Source organism: Dermochelys coriacea, chromosome 5 (genome assembly GCF_009764565.3).
Source record: "Dermochelys coriacea isolate rDerCor1 chromosome 5, rDerCor1.pri.v4, whole genome shotgun sequence".
In the NCBI taxonomy this organism is placed as follows: Eukaryota; Metazoa; Chordata; order Testudines; family Dermochelyidae; genus Dermochelys; species Dermochelys coriacea.
Genome location: NC_050072.1, coordinates 70,051,750 through 70,070,259, shown reverse-complemented (window position 1 = coordinate 70,070,259; position 18,510 = coordinate 70,051,750). Strand labels below are relative to the sequence as shown.

The 18,510-nt window shown below is 38.2% G+C and overlaps 1 protein-coding gene across 12 annotated transcripts in view; it reads right to left on the bottom strand.

Moving 5' to 3' along the window:
• FER (FER tyrosine kinase) overlaps positions 1–18,510 on the bottom strand; it is a 395,630-nt gene that overhangs the window by 72,758 nt on the left and 304,362 nt on the right. The window lies entirely within an intron of this gene.

Sequence of the window (18,510 nt, the reverse complement as noted above, 5' to 3'; positions counted from 1 at the left end):
GTAACCATAAGAACATCTCTGCACTGTATGGGACGTTTATTTTAACTTGTCAGGATGGCTTTCTTTCCTTCTAGTTCCTTCAGTTATTTCTTCAAAGATATTGAATAACAAAGATATCAAGATTCTAAATTATTCCAATACTTCAGAATGACTATAATGAAAATTCCGTGGCATGCAGGATAATTAGGTTCAGGTTTCCATTTTAAACCAACATTTAATTGAAATGCACAGGACCATAAATTACACAAGAAGATAAAAATAATGTACAGAAATACCCATTCAATATAGACCATTTCTCTGCCAAAGTAAGATTATTCCCTATAGCATATTGTCAAGTGATTTGTCCATTCAGCTTTAAAGTAACTCAAACTAAGGTTTACTCATTAGCAAATGAAAAATAATAAAAATTTTAAATACATAAATCAGAAGAGCAGAAAAACTCATGAACTAATAAGGTACAGTAGGGAGAAGGTTAACAGGAAAAAATACAACTGAATTGATGTTTAGAAAGAAAACTGGAGGTCACAAGCAAAAAAATGGACAAAGTTTCTAGGGGAAGGATAGATGACAGAGTGAGGAAGGGAAGGAATAATAACAAAAACAAATAGTATTAATAATGATATTCAGATTCACTGATGACAGATAAAGATTCTGTTAAGAAGAGTGAAAAGATTGATCATATGGAAGAACCAACAGAGGCTAGTGGGGGGAAGTCTGGATACCAGTCAATAATGGGGAAACAATTCTTCGCTCTCCTTTGATAGAAAGGCCAACTTCACCCTCTGACATTTGACTAAATGACAATGTAAATGACTTGCTGGAGCTATGAAACAGAAGCAGAGATCCCCAGGGTCAACATGGGTTAGCCCTATAAGGCATTCTGTGCTGACACATTACTACTACTTTTTTGAACTATAGATTGTAACATTTGAATATACATGTTTGCCTTCTTTAACCTGTCAACCGCTCTCATTTCTTTTTCCTAGTTAATAAATCCTTACTTAGTTTACTATAGGATGTGCTACAAGCTTTGTCTTTGGTGTGGGATTGGCGGTACCCCACATTGAGGTGAGGTAAGTAACTGGTCTTTTGGGCCTGGAAGCAACCTGAATCTTTTGTGATCTTTGGTGTATAGCAACCAATATCAATAATCCAGCTAGTCTGGGTGGCAAGATAGATTGGAATGCCCCATGGGACTATCTGTGGTGCCAGGGTAAGTCTATTATAGTGCTTCAGGAGTTCATGTTTGATACTGGGTTGGTGAAATCTATTTATGGAACATATAACCAGTTTGAGGTGTCTGCCCTGAGGGTGGCACACATACACGTGAACCACTCAAACTTTCTGAATGTCCTTTATGGGTTGTGGGAGTAACACTACAAGGAATTCAAATTGTTTTCGGAGACTGGGGAAGAACTGTCCCAGAAAAAGAAGAGGTTACATTTCTTTCAAAGAAAGAAAAAATAAATGTTGGTGTTTAGTGGACAATCATGTATTTTTCAGTTGTTTTCAATGTGCTTTAGAAGACAAGTCCAGGAATTCATTTTCTACTATTATTAGATCTTTTGTACTAATAAGCAGAAATATAATAAACTTGAATGATTGATATATTAGCAACTGGGCTCAAGTTAAGAAAGGTGGGTTAGTAAGCAGGTAATAAATTTATCGTTTTCTGATTACTGTAACTGGTAGAGTACTGCACATATTACTAAACAGCCCCTGTAAAAATAGGGCACACAGTTACACAAACGTGTTTTCATGATTTATTTATTTGAAAAGAGAGATCAGATCCAACATCTGTCAACAATTTCTTTTTATAGTGATAAATTGATAAAAGAAATTTTAATAAATGGTCACATCCAAGCTCTGTCTGTTCAACGCAGTTGGAGGACAGCTGCATTCAGCCAGAGGGGCAGAATTAGCTCCTGCACCATAACTGAAACACCATACTTAGTTTAAAAAAAAAAAAAGAAATTACCAGGGCTTTTGACATACCGTTGATGACAGGAAGTCTGGGGAAAACCCCCAGAGGTAATTAGGAGTCAATGGTCAAGTGGCCTTCCTATCCAATAATACTCCTAAATGAAGACTCCTTTGTATAAATGTTAATGAAACCTCACCCTGATATATTAATGGACACTCATAACTGAAAGATGCATAGATGGCCAGAATGGGTATGTCTGGACATACAAGCAGATCTAGACGAGAAACTTGAAAAATGGGTCCTAGTGATAGGAGAGAGGAAGATGCTATCTATACTGCAAGTAATGACAACAAATTGACCAGAAAGATGAGCGAGGGAGGACTGATTTCAAGAGAAGTAAGCTTTTTACTTTTCTTGTTTACTGAAAATGCCCTTATCTTCTTTATCTTATGAGAGGATTAAATTTAAATATGTTGGGCAAACAATTTCTTTTTTTTATTCAACTCCTCTGTTTTAAACAAGTCTTTGTTAAGATTATTGTTGTACGGGGAATTTCACATAGATGTACACAAGGAGAACAGAAAACTAAATCCTCCAAGGTGACAAACTAAAGCTGGGGTGGGCAAACTTTTTGGCCTGAGGGCCACATCTGGGTGGGGAAATTGTATGAAGGGCCATAAATGTAGGGCTGGGGCAGGGGTGCAGGAGGGGGCTCAGGACGGGGTGCAGGAGGAGGTGCGGAGTGCAGAAGGGGATTCAGGGCAGGGATTTGGAGTGTGGGATGCAGGAGGGGCTCAGGGTGGCAGCAGTGCGGAGCAGTGCTAAGCTAGGCTCCCCGCCTGTCCTGGCCCTGTGCTGCTTCCAGAAGTGGCCAGCATGTCCGGCAGTGGCTTCTGGAGGTGGGGTGGGACAGGCAGCTCCGCCACGTGCTGCCCGCACCTGCAGGTACCACCCCCGAAGCTCCCATTGGCTGCAGTTCCCCGTTCCCAGCCAATGGGAGCTGCGGGGGGCAGTTCCGGCAGGTAAGAGCAGCACATGGAGCCCTCTGCTCCCTCTCCCCCAGGGGCTGCAGGGACGTGGTGCTGGCCGCTTCCAGGAGCAGCACAGGACCAGGAGCCTGCTTTAGCCCCACTATGCCATAGGGCTGGCAATCCCGTGGGCTGTACTGAAAGCCCTGATGGGCTGGACCTAGCCCGCAGGCAGTAGTTTGCCTGCCCCTGCACTAAAGGGCCAGACCACTCTACTCAATTTCAGTCAAGGGACATGGAGACATGATTTGTTCCTAGAGTTGTGTTGTGTTGCCATTAGGCTGTATTCAGTGAACATAATGAGAAGAAGAACCAAGCAGAAAATGGTGTTGGTCACAATGTGCTTTCCACCTTTATTACAATTTTATCCTGAAAGGAAAAGATTTGGAGTTGCTTCAGTTAGATTGTATGGGATTAATGTACTTTCTTTGGGAAGAAATGAAGACAGTGCCAAGTTACTTGTCTTAAAATGAAGATAACGTTTATGTAAAAGTTCAGTTTAAAATCAGAAAGCCTGGACAAACTGTCTCACATTAGACTCTCTTCTATGAGCCCTGACATTTATCATGTTGCAAAGCAAGTAAATCTTTTATCACAAACCTAGGGATTCCATCTATCTTCTGTACTATGACCTTTTCAAAAACATGATCATATATAGATGTATTTCTTATTATTCATTTCAATTTAGTCCGCTTCAAGGAAGAGAAATGGAAAATAATATTATGCTCAGGTGTGTCATTTGTCTTTACTCAAACTCTGTGCATCTTCACTCACAGAAAGTATCATCCAAAGGCAAAATGCAATGCAGCTTTTTTTCTATGTGTAAGTAGTCATACTGTATCAATAACTATTATCTTGAAATATTGTGGCAGCCTACAAACAAGGACATCAGCATGTGTGTAGAATGTGTAATGTCCATTTGTTGTCTTCACATAAAGCAAAACTATTCTCTTCATACAAGGCAAAACTTCAACATAATTTAGTAAGAGAACTGAAATAAATATTTAGTCAGTTCAACTGTTCACATATTTTATATCTACTAAGCTTTTCTTGTTTTTCTGCAGATCAAAAAGTTACCTTCTGCATCAAAATACGTTTCTTGAGATGGGCACACAGAAATTTCCTGGGAAATGCATTCCCAAACTGTTGTATCAAAATCATCTTCCTAACCAATGTTTAAGTGGTCAAACACTCCTAAGTCTTTAATTATTCCTTCTTTCAAAATTTGTTCAAAGTCCTTGCATACAATTGATTTCAAACTAATGGGACTGTAATTTCCCAAATCACTTTCCTTTTCCCTTTCTTAAATAAGTACTGCATTTGCAATTCTCCAGTCGTAGGTCCATGAGTTTATGGATTAATTAAAAATCCTTGCTATTGGGCTTGCAATTTTATGTGTCAGTTTCTTCCATGCTTTTGGATGGATATTAGCCTGCCCCCCTGATTTGGCCTTCTTAAGCTGCTTGAGTTTGGCTTCCACCTCAGATGTGGTTATTTCTACTTCAATATTCTTGTTTCCATTAGACATTCTGCTGCTGCCCCCAACTTCCTCATTATACTTATTAAAAACTGAGGCAAAGTATTCATTTAGGTGATGGGCCATACTGAGATTACATGCAATCTCCACATCATCCTCCGTGCATAGTGGTCCCACTTCTTTCTTTGCTTTATTTTTATTTATATAGGTAAAGAACCTTTTTCTATTGATTTTAACTTCCTCTGAAAGGTCCAGGTCAGCTTGGGTTTTGGTAATTCTCATTTTTTCCCTACACTTTCTCACCTTGAAGAAGTAGCTTGCATTCCTGATGCATCCTTTCTTTCATGCTTTGTAGGCTTTCTGCTTCCCCTGTAACCTGTTTGAGTCAGTTTTGTCTGCAACCCTTCCCTACGATTTTCCCCCTTGCTTGAGATGCAGGCTCCAAATAGTTTCTGCAACTTCAATTTAAAGTAATTCCATTATCTTCCATGCTTTAATTTTGCTTCCTCAGCAAAAAAAACAAAACAAACAAAGGGGTGTGTGTATGTGTTTGTGGGGGAATAGTTAAAAAGGGGTTTTGTTAACTCCCTGACTTCATGGACTAAAAAAATAAAGATTTGTTCTCCCTTTTTTCATTTTTAACATTCCAGCATGCATTAAACTTATAAAATCGCATCTACCATGAGTCCCAAACTTAGTCTGTAGACTACTTCCAGAAGTAAAAGCGAATTGAAATTTTCTCCAATGTTGTAAATTTAATGGTGAAGCGATCTTGTCTTCCTACTTGTTCATAAAGTGTCTAGCACACTTTTAGCATTATATTTGTAAAGACATTCAAAAAATATGATAAAGGAACATTAATGTTGCAGAGTCAATCTTTCAAAAGTTAGAAAATGCTAGAATTAACATTCTATTCACACAACTTAATTCAGCCCCTTTGGGCATATCGATTATGATTCAATATTTAACTACATGATCAGATACCAGTTTTCCACAGGACTCCTGCCTCATTCAGAGAATGGATAGTTTTTCAATATTTCTTTTTATCCTCTATTCTCAGTATGTGCCCCCTGTCCTTATTTAACACAAACACCATTCAACCCCCACACTGAATAAAGAAGTATTAATTTCCTCATGGGTCTCAGTATATAACTGAGTGCTTCACAAACATTAAAGAATTTACCTTCACAATATCTGAGAGTTTAGGTGGTATTACTGTCCCATTTTACAAGTGGTGAACTAAGGCACAGAGATAGTAAGGCCAAAATTGCCAAATGTGTCCACTAATTTTGGGTGCCCAGCTTGAAAAACGTAGGGCCTGATTTTTCAGAGTACATTCCATTCTTATAGCTCTTTATATAGTGAAAGCACAGCTCCAGTTGATGTCAGTTGCAGATGAGCGTGGTCAGCATTTCTGCAAATCTTGCCCCGGACATCTAACATTGGGCAGCCAGAAAATAAAAACCACACCACTAGTGGCCAACTGTGAAAACTGTGTTTTAAGCATCTTGCCCAGCACCATATAGGACCTGTGCAGCAGAGGCAGACACAGACAAATTTAATTCTAGCATTTCTTACCTTTTCAGTTCTTTCAAGGTACACAAACATATAATTTCTTAGTTTTTTTTTAAACAAAACCCCATAAATTCTGTCTTACGGAACTGAATATTGCCCTTTAACTTTGGTCATCAGGATTCAGAGCTTTATGCTCTACGGTGCAACTGATAAACTGTGTTGTTCTGTTTCTTTGGAAACAGAGGATCTAGAAATTCTGTGAGGGTCCAGTGGATCAGGGGCTGGGCACTCCAAGGAAATACTTGGAGAAGTTGGCGGTTGGAATTAACCTGTAAAGAGAGGCCTTGCAGAGGCCTGGAAAGGCAGTGCTTGTGTTGGGGAACTGACCTACAGCAGGTACAGACAAGGCTTCCTCATGCTAAGCGCAGGTGGTAGCAAGGTGCCTCACAACCCTGGGTACCCCTGGGAAGCATCACACCAGCTTAACTGGTGACAAACTAAATTTTTGTGATAAACAGAGTTGTTTTATAAGAATACACAGGAAATTTTTCAAATACTTTAAAGCAATAGAAAAACCTTTACCAAACAGATATAATAAAAAGAATAGCAGAAAATGAAAATGCTCTCACATTTATAAAGCATCTTTCATCCAAAGGAAAAGGAACTTGGGAAGTGCCATACTGGATCAGATCAATGGTTCATCTGATCCAATATACCATCTCATACACTGGTTATTTCCAGATGCTTTAGAGGAAGAAACCCTGCAGTAGGAAATTATGGGATATCTGCTCTCCAGGGAAAATTTTCTCCCAACCCCATACCAAGCATTTAGGACAGAAAGTGAAGTATACCACATTCAACTGCTATTGAATTTCAAAAAAATTTCAATTAAGCAGAAAATTCCAGAAATGTTTTAAGGACTTGGGTTAACACTCTCGTACAGGAAGTGCTACATGTCATTTAATAATCACAAATGTCCCAGACATCAGTTTTACATATCTTTTGAAATATGGTACTTCAAGCACCACAGCATCGTCTTGCTGGGGTAATGGCTCAATAACAACAGTGAAAGGTGAACTACTGAATAACGAACACTATGTTTGAGAACCTTTGTCTAGACTACAGTTTTAAATTTATATAATTACGGAAGGTGCTCAGATGCTACATTGGTAAGCAAAGGATAAACAGATAGGAGAGAGAGAAAATGAAATAAAAACTAATCAAGTAAGCATGGATTACTTTGCAAATTTTGCTTTCATTTCTGAAGACCATATCGTTTAGAGTTGAAAATAAAACTGAGTTTGGTTAAACAGATTTTGCCCTCGTTGGATGTTTGACTATATAACAAGAAGTGACTACTTACTATGCTTAGGAAAGGCTAAAGTTCACCCATGTCAAATGGAGGAGTTGTTCTTTATGGCCCAATCTAACACTGTTGCGTTTTGTTGTTGATGCACAATAGTTACATGTTCCATTACAGAAAGACCTACATTTCAGTAGAAGTGATTTTCTGTATTTTATATGAATTTCATAGTTTGTAAAGTGCTATGGGTTCCTTCAAGATAAAAAGTGCTACATAATGTAACTTATTGTTAAAAAATTGCAATGGTCAAGACAGAAATTTACAAATTGAATTATATAAGAAAAATTACACAATGCATAAGCAGTGGCTTCCGTCTGTGATTATGAATCTCTGGTCACTTAAACTAAATTCACCCAAAACTTAATTATAACAATGTAGCTTAGTACCAGAATCTGGAAACATTTAGTAAAAATAGCACTTTCCTTTAATTTTATAAGCAGTGCATGTATTTCAGAGATCATGATGCATTTCAAAGATTCATGTCACTACATAATATATGAAGCAGGGAAAATGTTCATAAGGTATTTATGTACCAACATGTTTTATTCAGCCACAGATCTGCTTTATGGTTTTGTGCTGCCAAAGGGTTTATAAATGCCTCAAATAGCAGATATGATAATAGCAGTTTTGTCTGTTCATGAAATTTGTATAAGAAATGAAGTCCGTATATTCAAGAAAGAATTAAGGGAGGAGGAAACTTTTACACCAAGGGATTAAATATTCATTAAATGATCAAGAACTACCTAACTCAGTATCTTAAATGAGGAGGAACTAAATACACAGGAACTGTATAAACAATTACTTACATAAATAAAAGACATAGCAAGGAGAAAGGGGGTGGGGTGAGAAGAGAGACTAAATGAAATGTTTGGCTTATTAAGCAGTTCTCTAAAAAACAAAAGTTTACGAGACAAGCCATTTACAACACACACTTTGCTTCTCTACAAAAGAAAAAGGACACTAAACTATCTAAACTACTACATGCCACAAGGGGCCACAACAGTGGTTCCCTTAACCCACCCAGCAATATTGTTAATCTATCCAGCTATACTCTTAGCCCAGCAGAAGAATCTGTCCTATCTCAGGGCCTCTCCTTCTGCCCCTCCACCCCCACGAACATGATACAGTTCTGTGGTGACCTAGAATCCTATTTTCAACATCTCTGACTCAAGGAATATTTCCAACACACCTCTGAATAACATACTAACCCACAGAGACCTTCCTACCAAGACTACAAAAAGAAGGATTCTGGGTGGACTCCTCCTGAAGGTCGAAACAACAGACTGAACTTCTACATTGAGTGCTTCCGCCAACGTGCACGGGCTGAAGTTATGGAAAAGCAGCATCACTTGCCCGATAACCTCAGCCGTGCAGAACACAATGCCATCCACAGCCTCAGAAACAACTCTGACATCATAATTAAAAAGGCTGACAAAAGAGGTGCTATCGTCATCATGAATAGGTCAGAATATGAACAAGAGGCAACTAGGCAGCTCTCCAACACCACTTTCTACAAGCCATTACCCTCTGATCCCACTGAGGGTTACCAAAAGAAACTACAGCATTTGCTCAAGAAACTCCCTGAAAAAGCACAAGAACAAATCCACACAGACAAACCCCTGAAACCCCGACCTGGGGTATTCTATCTGCTACCCAAGATCCATAAACCAGTATCCCAGATAATGTCCCGGTTAACCTGGTGGCTGAACTTTGTGACTTTGTCCTCACCCATAACAATTTCACATTTGGAGACAATGTATACCTTCAAATCAGCAGCACTGTGATTGGTACCCACATGGCCCCACAGTATGGCAACATTTTTATGGCTGACTTAGAACAACGCTTCCTCAGCTCTCGTCCCCTACTCTACTTGTGCTACATTGATGACATCATCATCTGGACCCATGGAAAAGAAGCCCTTGAGGAATTCCACCAGGATTTCAACAATTTCCATCCCACCATCAACCTCAGCCTGGACCAGTCCACACAAGAGATCCACTTCCTGGACACTACGGTGCTAATAAGCGATGGTCACATAAACACCACCCTATACCAGAATCCGACTGACCGCTATTCCTACCTACATGCCTCCAGCTTTCATCCAGATCACAGCACACGATCCATTGTCTACAGCAAAGCTCTACGATACATCCGCATTTGCTCTAACCCCTCAGACAGAGACACCTACAAGATCTCTATCAAGCATTGTTACAACTACAATACCCATCTGCTGAAGTGAAGAAACAGATTGACAGAGCCAGAGGAGTACCCAGAAATCACCTACTACAGGACAGGCCCAACAAAGAAAATAACAGAACGCCACTAGCCATCACCTTCAGCCCCCAACTAAAACCTCTCCAACACATCATCAAGGATCTATAACCTATCCTGAAGGACGACCCATCACTCTCACAGATCTTGGGAGACAGGCCAGTCCTTGCTTACAGACAGCCCCCCAACCTGAAGCAAATACTCACCAGCAGCCACACACCATACAACAGCCTGTTGCCAACTGTGTCCACATATCTATTCAGGGGACACCATCATAGGGCCTAATCACATCAGCCATACTATCAGAGGCTCGTTCACTTGCGCATCTACCAATGTGATATATGCCATCATGGGCCAGCAATGCCCCTCTGTCATGTACATTGGTCAAACTGGACAATCTCTAAGTAAAAGAATAAATGGACACAAATCAGACATCAAGAATTATAACATTCAAAAACCAGTCATAGAACACTTCAATCTCTCTGGTCACTTGATTACAGACCTAAGAGTGGCTATCCTTCAACAAAAAAACTTCAAAAACAGACTCCAACAAGAGACTGCTGAATTGGAATTAATTTGCAAACTGGATACAATTAACTTAGGCTTGAATAGTCATTACACAAAGTAAAACTATTTCCCCATGTTATTCCCCCACCCCACCCCCCACTGTTCCTCAGACATTCTTGTCAACTGCTGGAAATGGCCCACCTTGATTATCACTACAAAAGGTTTTCTTCCTTTCCCCCCCTCTCCTCCTGCTGGTAATAGCTCATCTTAAGTGATCACTCTCCTTACAGCGTGTATGATAACACCCATTGTTTCATGTTCTCTGTGTATATAAATCTCCTAAACTGTATTTTCCACTGAACGCATCTGATGAAGTGAGCTGTAGCTCACGAAAGCTTATGCTCAAATAAATTTGTTAGTCTCAAAGGTGCCACAAGTACTCCTTTTCTTTTTATGACCAAAGTTATTTTTAACCACATGTTAAATATTCATCTTTTCTAGATAGGTACAGCAATTTTTATAAATCTTCAAGCACAGTTTGCCATACTCCAATGTCAATCTAACAAATAACCACAGTTACATGACAAATGGAATGAAACAAGATAGCATCACCTGTCTGTGACCCTGAGAACATGACAGCACTCTGAAAACAGCACCACTGTTATTCATTTTTTCACTTGGTAATATCACACTGCAAAACACAAGTGACAGTCTGAAAACTAACAATTAAATAATACCTTGGAGCACTGTGAAGTGGTGCCACACCTACATAGTCTAGTTCTTGAAATACACTCCGAGTGCCAGATTGTGGCTTTTCTAGCCACTGCCACATTAGGAACATATTCGGAAAGGCACTGCATCAGCAAGCTGTGTCTAGAGGCATTCTGCCTTTGGAAAACACAAACAGGCTGAATACCTCCAGGTGCATTGCAGTAGCATAACCATAACAGCAACTGCTACACCATTTACAAAGGAGTCACATATATTCCCTCTCAGCACCAACGCTTCCTGGACTGCTGAGTGTGATTGGCAGGACTAATAACTGCTCTACCTCTTTTCACTTAAGGAGGGCACGCAGAAAGATCCTGCCTGTCCAATGCACAGGTGAGGGAAAAAGGGTTCCTTCAGCCATCTTCTCCACTACACTCTTGTAAGATCAGGTCATTTCCACATTGTACTGCAATATGGAAATCAGGTTCAACACTGTACTTAAAGAGGCAATCTTAAGAACATGACAATGCTCGAAGGATTTTTTTTTTAAACAAAGAAATACTAACCAACTGAAGAACAGTCCAATACAAAATAATAGCCCTCTCATCAAGCTTTTAGTGATAAGATTTTACTATTTCTGTAACAGAGCTGATGATATTTTGAAACATACTCCTTTATTTTAGAGCAGACACTTCATCTAACAGGAAAACAAGATTCAAATATATGACAATTGATTCTTTTTCTGCACTGTTTCAGTTCTGTTGATGACACCAACTCTCTAAAGGAAAAAATCTTGTTTGCTCATGCATGATACAAACAGCATTATTAATCACCAACACTACAAAACTATTTGCGTCAGTAGTAAATAATTAAAAGTGTTCTCTATTCATGAAGCAGGAGGCCACAAAAATGATATTATGCAAACTCATTTCATTTTACCTAAACAATTTTAAACCAATTGTAAGAAGATGGTTAGCAATGGCAATGATTGTACAATAAAGTACAAACATGCTTTTCTAAAGACATATAAAACTTAATGCACTTAATACATCTCTAGTTGAAACAGTAAAAATACAATTGAGACCCTAAGATTGATATTCATTCCAAATGACAGAAGGCATAAGGCTTTCTTTTATTTTAAAATGGAAATAAAGCCTCCTGAGATTTTCTTCAGAATTTTTGTAATCCTTATTGTCAAGAATGCTAAAAAACAGAGAGCAGCATATAAAACAAAAACTAAACATGAAGACTGTATGTAAGAAACAAGTAAAATCAACTGAACAGAATTTACAGATACTCTAATAAAGAGTAAGAAAAAATTGTCTAGTTATATTTCCTTTATTAGATTTCTTTTAACATATGAAAATGGAATATGTTATTTTAAAATTAACAGAACATTGGGGCTAACATCCACTGTGCTGTAATGAAGAACAGCAAATATCTTAGTGACCATAGCTGATCAAACCTCATCATTTAATATTACCCAAATGAAGACTGGTTTAAAGGTAAATACCCAGATATTTTCAACCAAATAGTCTACATAGATATGACACCTTAATTATAAATCACTTCAGAGTGTTTATTCAGTCAGAACATTTGACTCATTAAACAATCCAAAGTTTTCAGACATAAGGTAATAAAATTGTTCCAAGGTTTCTCTTAGTAGAATTATGACAGAGTACACTTCATGAAGAATTCTCGATTGTAAAACAAAATTTAGTGGGTCTATCCAGTTGACAGAAATATAAATGAATGAACCTTTGCAAACTTTAAAAAAATGTACACCACAATCAAACTATATTAAAATATTAAATTATAGAGTCATGTATTACCTTCTCTGTCCCAATATGGTAAAGTGCACTGTATATAGAGAATACTACATGTCAAATGTATTCTAAGAAGAGAACAATTTTCTTTCCATAGATACCACAAGTAAAAAAAAGTTGTAAAACATTTTAGGTATGCCAAAATATTCAAAATACACTAGTGTCATTCAGGTATTTGTTAAGCAAGTTACACCTTTCAGGGGCTACTGTAACTAGTGCCTCTTATTGTTTTGCAAATGTATTTTGGTCGTGAGCCAGCTTGTCATTTCAACTACCTTTCCCTTATTCTTGTTCAACTTGTTAGACAAGGCTACTGATGTGCACTTTCTTGATGGCTGCCTATGTCATGTACATTAAACAGTAAAGGGATAATCTGCATTTTTCTATGTAATTTATGCAAAACAAATGTATGTGGTGCATATTTCTTTCAGTTATGTAATCTTAAAGACTCTTACAGACTCTAGGGCAGGGGTGAGTGAACTATGGCTCGGTGGCCACATCTGGTCCTCCAGACGTTTTAATCTGGCCCTCGAGCTCCCGCCAGGGAGCAGGGTCAGGGGCTTTCCCCATTCCACACGACTCCGGGAAGCAGCGGCATGTCTCCACTTTGGCTCCGCACACTGCTCCTGCCCCAAGTGCTGCCCCTGCAGCTCTCATTGGCCAGGTGGCGCCTGTGGACAAGGCAGTGCGCAGAGAGGCCTGGTCATGCCTCTGTGTAGGAGCTGGAGGAGTGACATGCTGCTGCTTTGGGGAGCTCCTTAAGGTAAGCACAGCCCGGAGCCTGCACGCCTGACTCCCTCCTGCACCCCCCCCCCCCGTTCCAGTCCTGATCGCCCTCCCGCCCTCTGAACCGCTCAGTCCCAGCCTGGAGCACCCTCTTGCATCCCTAACCCCTCAGTCCCAGCCCGGAGCACCCTCCTGCATCCCTAACCCCTCATCTCCAGCCCCACTCCGCAGCCCTCACCCCCCCTTCCCCAGTCTGGAGACCCCTCCCGCACCCTGAACTCCCCATTTCTGGCCCCACCCCAGAGCCTGCACCCCCAGCCAGAGTCCTTGCCTCAACCCCCAATTTTGTGAGCATTCATGGCCCGCCATACAATTTCCATACTCAGATGTGGCCCTCGGGCCAAAAAGTTTGCTCTGGCCACTTTGAAATCAACAGGAGTTTTGCTACTGACTTCTGTTGGAACAGGATTTCACCCTATGGGCCTAACTCAGTCATTGTCAAACATTGGTGTTTGTACAAGCTGCAAAAATAGAATTAAAATGTACTGTATTTGGACTTGGATGCAGTTAAGGAGAGCCCCCCATTCTGAAACAGGAGTAATCTGATTAATACTCAGAATAGCTAGAACAGGAAGCATTTTGACCTAACCCTTGAAGGCATGTGCTCTAGATCTGTTTATGGAAGACTTCCAGCATATTTACTCGATTGTTTTCGGGGAGGCTGGAATAGAGAACAATACTTCATTTGTTCTTGGCCATACCTTTTCTCATATACTGTATGTATATGGAAAAGAGGTGGCTTGAATTTGGCACTAAGTGTAAGCTACATATTTAGGCTTGGAAAGATTAGTTTCTTATTGGCAAATGTCGATTTCACTTTACACACATAAACCAATGAAAAATATTTCCACTGATGATAATCCCAATTTATAGATAGGCAAAGTAAGAAAAATGTTGCTTGAGAACATAAGATTGTTTTCAATATATTTACTTTGCATATTTTGACATGTGAAGTTGACAATACAGTTGTAACTTTATAAAGCTTTTAGTTTTTGAATCTCAGCATCCCACTGAATCTCATTAAATAATTGTCTGACTCCACCACATTGTCTGACCCTTCCCATAATTTCTCACAACTGTGAAAATTTAAACTAACATACATAGGGGAAAAAAACCTTATAAATAAATATTGACATCTGTTGAAATTATAAAAAAATACAAATCTAATTCCATCAAGCCTATATATATTGCAGATGTATAGTTCATGGTTTATAGTTAATGATTTTGAAAAGAAACGGGCATCAATCTTTTTAAAATGGACTCATTTTTGAAATGCCAGCTTCTGATAAACCACTCTACACATAGTACTTCCTGAATTTTTTTTAAAAAAATAGTTTCTTCTCCTCTGTTGCTTTTTGTAAAGGTCTTCCAGCAATGGTGAAGCCAACCTACTTATCAGGAAAAACACCAAAACTGATTCTGCACAAAGTGCTGCCAAATGAACAAAATAGACAAATTGAAAAAAGAAAAATTTTGGTGTTGTAATCTTAGGTGTTGTAACTATTGTTGGCACAACATTTCAGATGAAAATGTGATTTTCAAGTTCAGAGTGTCCCAATGACAAATGGTCATACTATGCTATTAATGAAAAAGATGAAAGAAATCCAAAAGATATTAGTTTAAATCAGTATTAATATGAAATTAAATTTATCTAAGTTCTCCTAATCATGATTTCTATTACTCTACATTAGGACAAAATGGGGGGTGGAGGAAGGAAAAGAACACAAAAAATATATATAGTGTAGGCATCATCTCTGAACCAGGTATTCAAACAAGATTGGTTTGGAAACTAAAAATAAAATTACAGCTAAATGTATTCAACAAATGTAAGCAAATATTGGAAGAGAAAAGTCAGTCATAAATGCTTATCCAGCCAACTGAGATGATCCACATCTCTATGCTAATCTTGTATTTTTAATTAACAGATAAAATGGTAAAATCTAAACAATAGCATCAAGTGAAAAATGAAAAGCAAGAAACAACTTTTCATGCTCAAGTTAATAAATAGAGATATAACAACTGTGTACTGTTGTATTTGTGCAACTGCTGTAAAAAAAAAAAAACCTCCTTATGCAAAAATGTTTTATTTCAGCCCACTGACTTCTGCTCTGTCTTCTGGTTCAAGATCAGAAAACTTCAAATCTTTGGAATTTAGATGAGCTCAGAACATGAATTAAACTATCACTCATATGCATTAAGCATTCTAATCCTAGCCTACTTAATCTATACACATACACACACACTACAAAACACACAGGAGCACAACAGGAAAACGTGAACCAATGGCTGGGCTGCTATTGCACTAACCAAACTGTTAAATGACCGTGCAAAAGTATGAATCAATCTGTGAGTTTCATACAACAAGGTAAGTAACTTTTAAATATAAACTCCTAACCGGCTAAATTCCAGGCACAAACAGTATAGTTCAGTGGTGGGCAAACTGCAGCCCATCAGGGTAATCTGATTGCGGACTGAGAGATGTTTTGCTCATGTTGACCACAAACCGCGGCCACTGGGAGCTGCAGGGGGCAGTGCCTGCAGACAGTCAACATCAGCAAAATGTCTTGTGGTCCACAATCAGATTACCCTGATGGGCTGCATGCGGCCTGCAGGTTGCCCACCACTGGTATAGTTACTCCAACAGCAGTATGTTAATGGTAGTGTAGATTCAGATGCTGAGCAATCTTCAATTTCATAATAAAAACTCAAACGCACACTCTCAAAAGAATAGCAAAATAAATACAGTAACTGAAAAAATATACTAGGGCCTTGAGAAGATCTTTAGCATAATATACAGAGAAAAATAGTACCGCAGAAAGAGCAGGGTATGGGAGCAGAATATTTTCCTTTTTTGTTGCAATCCACAGAAAAGAAACTGTTCCGAATTATGTGTTATTTTTATTTTTTGACAAAAGCAGTAATAATAAAGCCTTTTTGCAGTATATTTTAAACAAAATAGAAGATATTCTGCTGTCAGATCCATTTTTACCTATAGCTAGTCCCCCCCCCCCTTTTTTTTTTAACCTAGAAGATCAATTTTCAATCCCAGGTATTTTCTCAAATTCTTGTTATTTTTCATAAGGCCAATGCCTGATCATACAATTAATTCAGTTTCGCCATTACAAATACAGTAAACATATATACAAATCTGATAATCTGTCTTTCAGGCCATACTAGTTCCTGAGCTATGCTAACATGGAGAAAAAAAGCAGCTATATAATACCTAAAAATGTACACTGAAACCACTAAATATATAAATATTTGAGGCCTTGATCCACAATTTTTCATCCTCTGATTACCTTCCAAATTCAGCACCATCAACTCACAGACCCTAATACATTTACATTATGTGTGACCATCTAGTCAGATATTTTGCTAAGAGCTCAGAACATAGTATAATAAAGTACTATTTAAATATTATGAAAGCTGAAATATATAGCTTTTTGATTAATTTAATTGCTTGATTAAATTATAAAACTGTAGTTATTTTCTTCACCGTGTATTTACAGGAAAAGAATATAGACACTATGTCCTTTTAATAAACCATTCTGTTTTTGTCAATCAAATAATGTGGGAATTCTAAAGTTAAAGAATGAGCAATTATGTAGCAGGAAATTCATACATCCACCCTACCCATGCATACATACCATATGCTGTGTGTGATCCAGCACAGATTTCTGTATTTCTCAAACCATTTCTAACTACTGTCTAAATTGATTATTTTAAACATATGGACACCACAAAGCTCCACCCACACTAATAAATCACTGTTTCCATAGTAACTAATGTGACAAAAGCAAAGGGAAACTAAAAATAGTACCAAGGGAACAAAATTTCACTAATCTCTGGCATTAACCAAATGTGAGATGATGCAATGTATTACAAAGTTTTTATCACCCTTGTTTGAGAAGATCTGCATAACTCATAGCTCTGCTTTGCCACTGTTGATTAATACAGGCATCCCAAACTCGTGACAATCAAAACTTTATACCACTCATACCGCCCTCTCTCTCTATACAATGTAGACTGTGAGCCATTCTGTATCCATATATATATACTTTTCAAAAAGCCTCCCAAAAATACGGGTTCGAGAAAAAGATAATTAACAATTACAAAAATTAAACAAATGCTACTGCAAATCATCTAATTAAAACCACTAGAAGATCAACCCTAAGACTACTTGGCCACAAAATTAGTCTGATTTGGGAGATAACATGTAGAGTGGCACCAAATAAGAAGAAATACTAAGCAAGTAATATAAGAACAACTGAATGAGCATACAGGTTTTAAAAATTTACTGTAAATTAAACTGTATCTCCCAAAATACAATGGTATATGATTGCATCTGAAAAAGCCCAGTCTCCCCTTCACAGATAACAAAAGTCAACCCCCGGATGTACAGCAAATAGCAATGGGTTCCAATTAAGCTGAATGATCCAGGAAATCTTTCACCAGAGTTTGAAGAAAGGGGTGGGGCACGTCTCCAAAAGTAAACCATTTCTTTCTGCAATTATTTGTTTGCATTTTGCAGCTGTCATGTTTTTATGCAATGAAAAATTGCTTTGCTCTTTTTTCAATAACTAGCATTAGAGAACTCAAGTTGCTTACAAAGCTACAAAATACCATTTAGTTATTTATTTTTCCCCTTTTTTATTTTCTGGAAATCCTGAAGATCTGAGCAGGCACTTTTCAGCTCACAGTGAGTAGGCCCAGGAACAAAATTAAATGATACAAATTTATAAGGACATTTAAAAGCACTGATTTTATATATCAATGAGTTTCCCTAAAATGGGAAATGTCAGCATATTAACATGTTTCTTCTGGCTATGCATGTTTCTCTTAGCTTCAGACATGACTCTAGCTGGTTAATTAGTTTCTTTAATTGTGCCATAATTCTTTCCTGCCATATCAATCATGTTCTTCTTGACTCAAATTCTCTCTCAGTGAGACATTCATTGCATGTTTAACTTGTCTTTCCTGTCTTAATGGTTCAGTAACAGAATACCTTGGAACCAGAGTTACTAATAATTGAATTCAAAACCTAGACACAGAATCAGATCTTTTAAAAAAAAATGTAGCCCGTTTTACAGTTTAAAGATCCA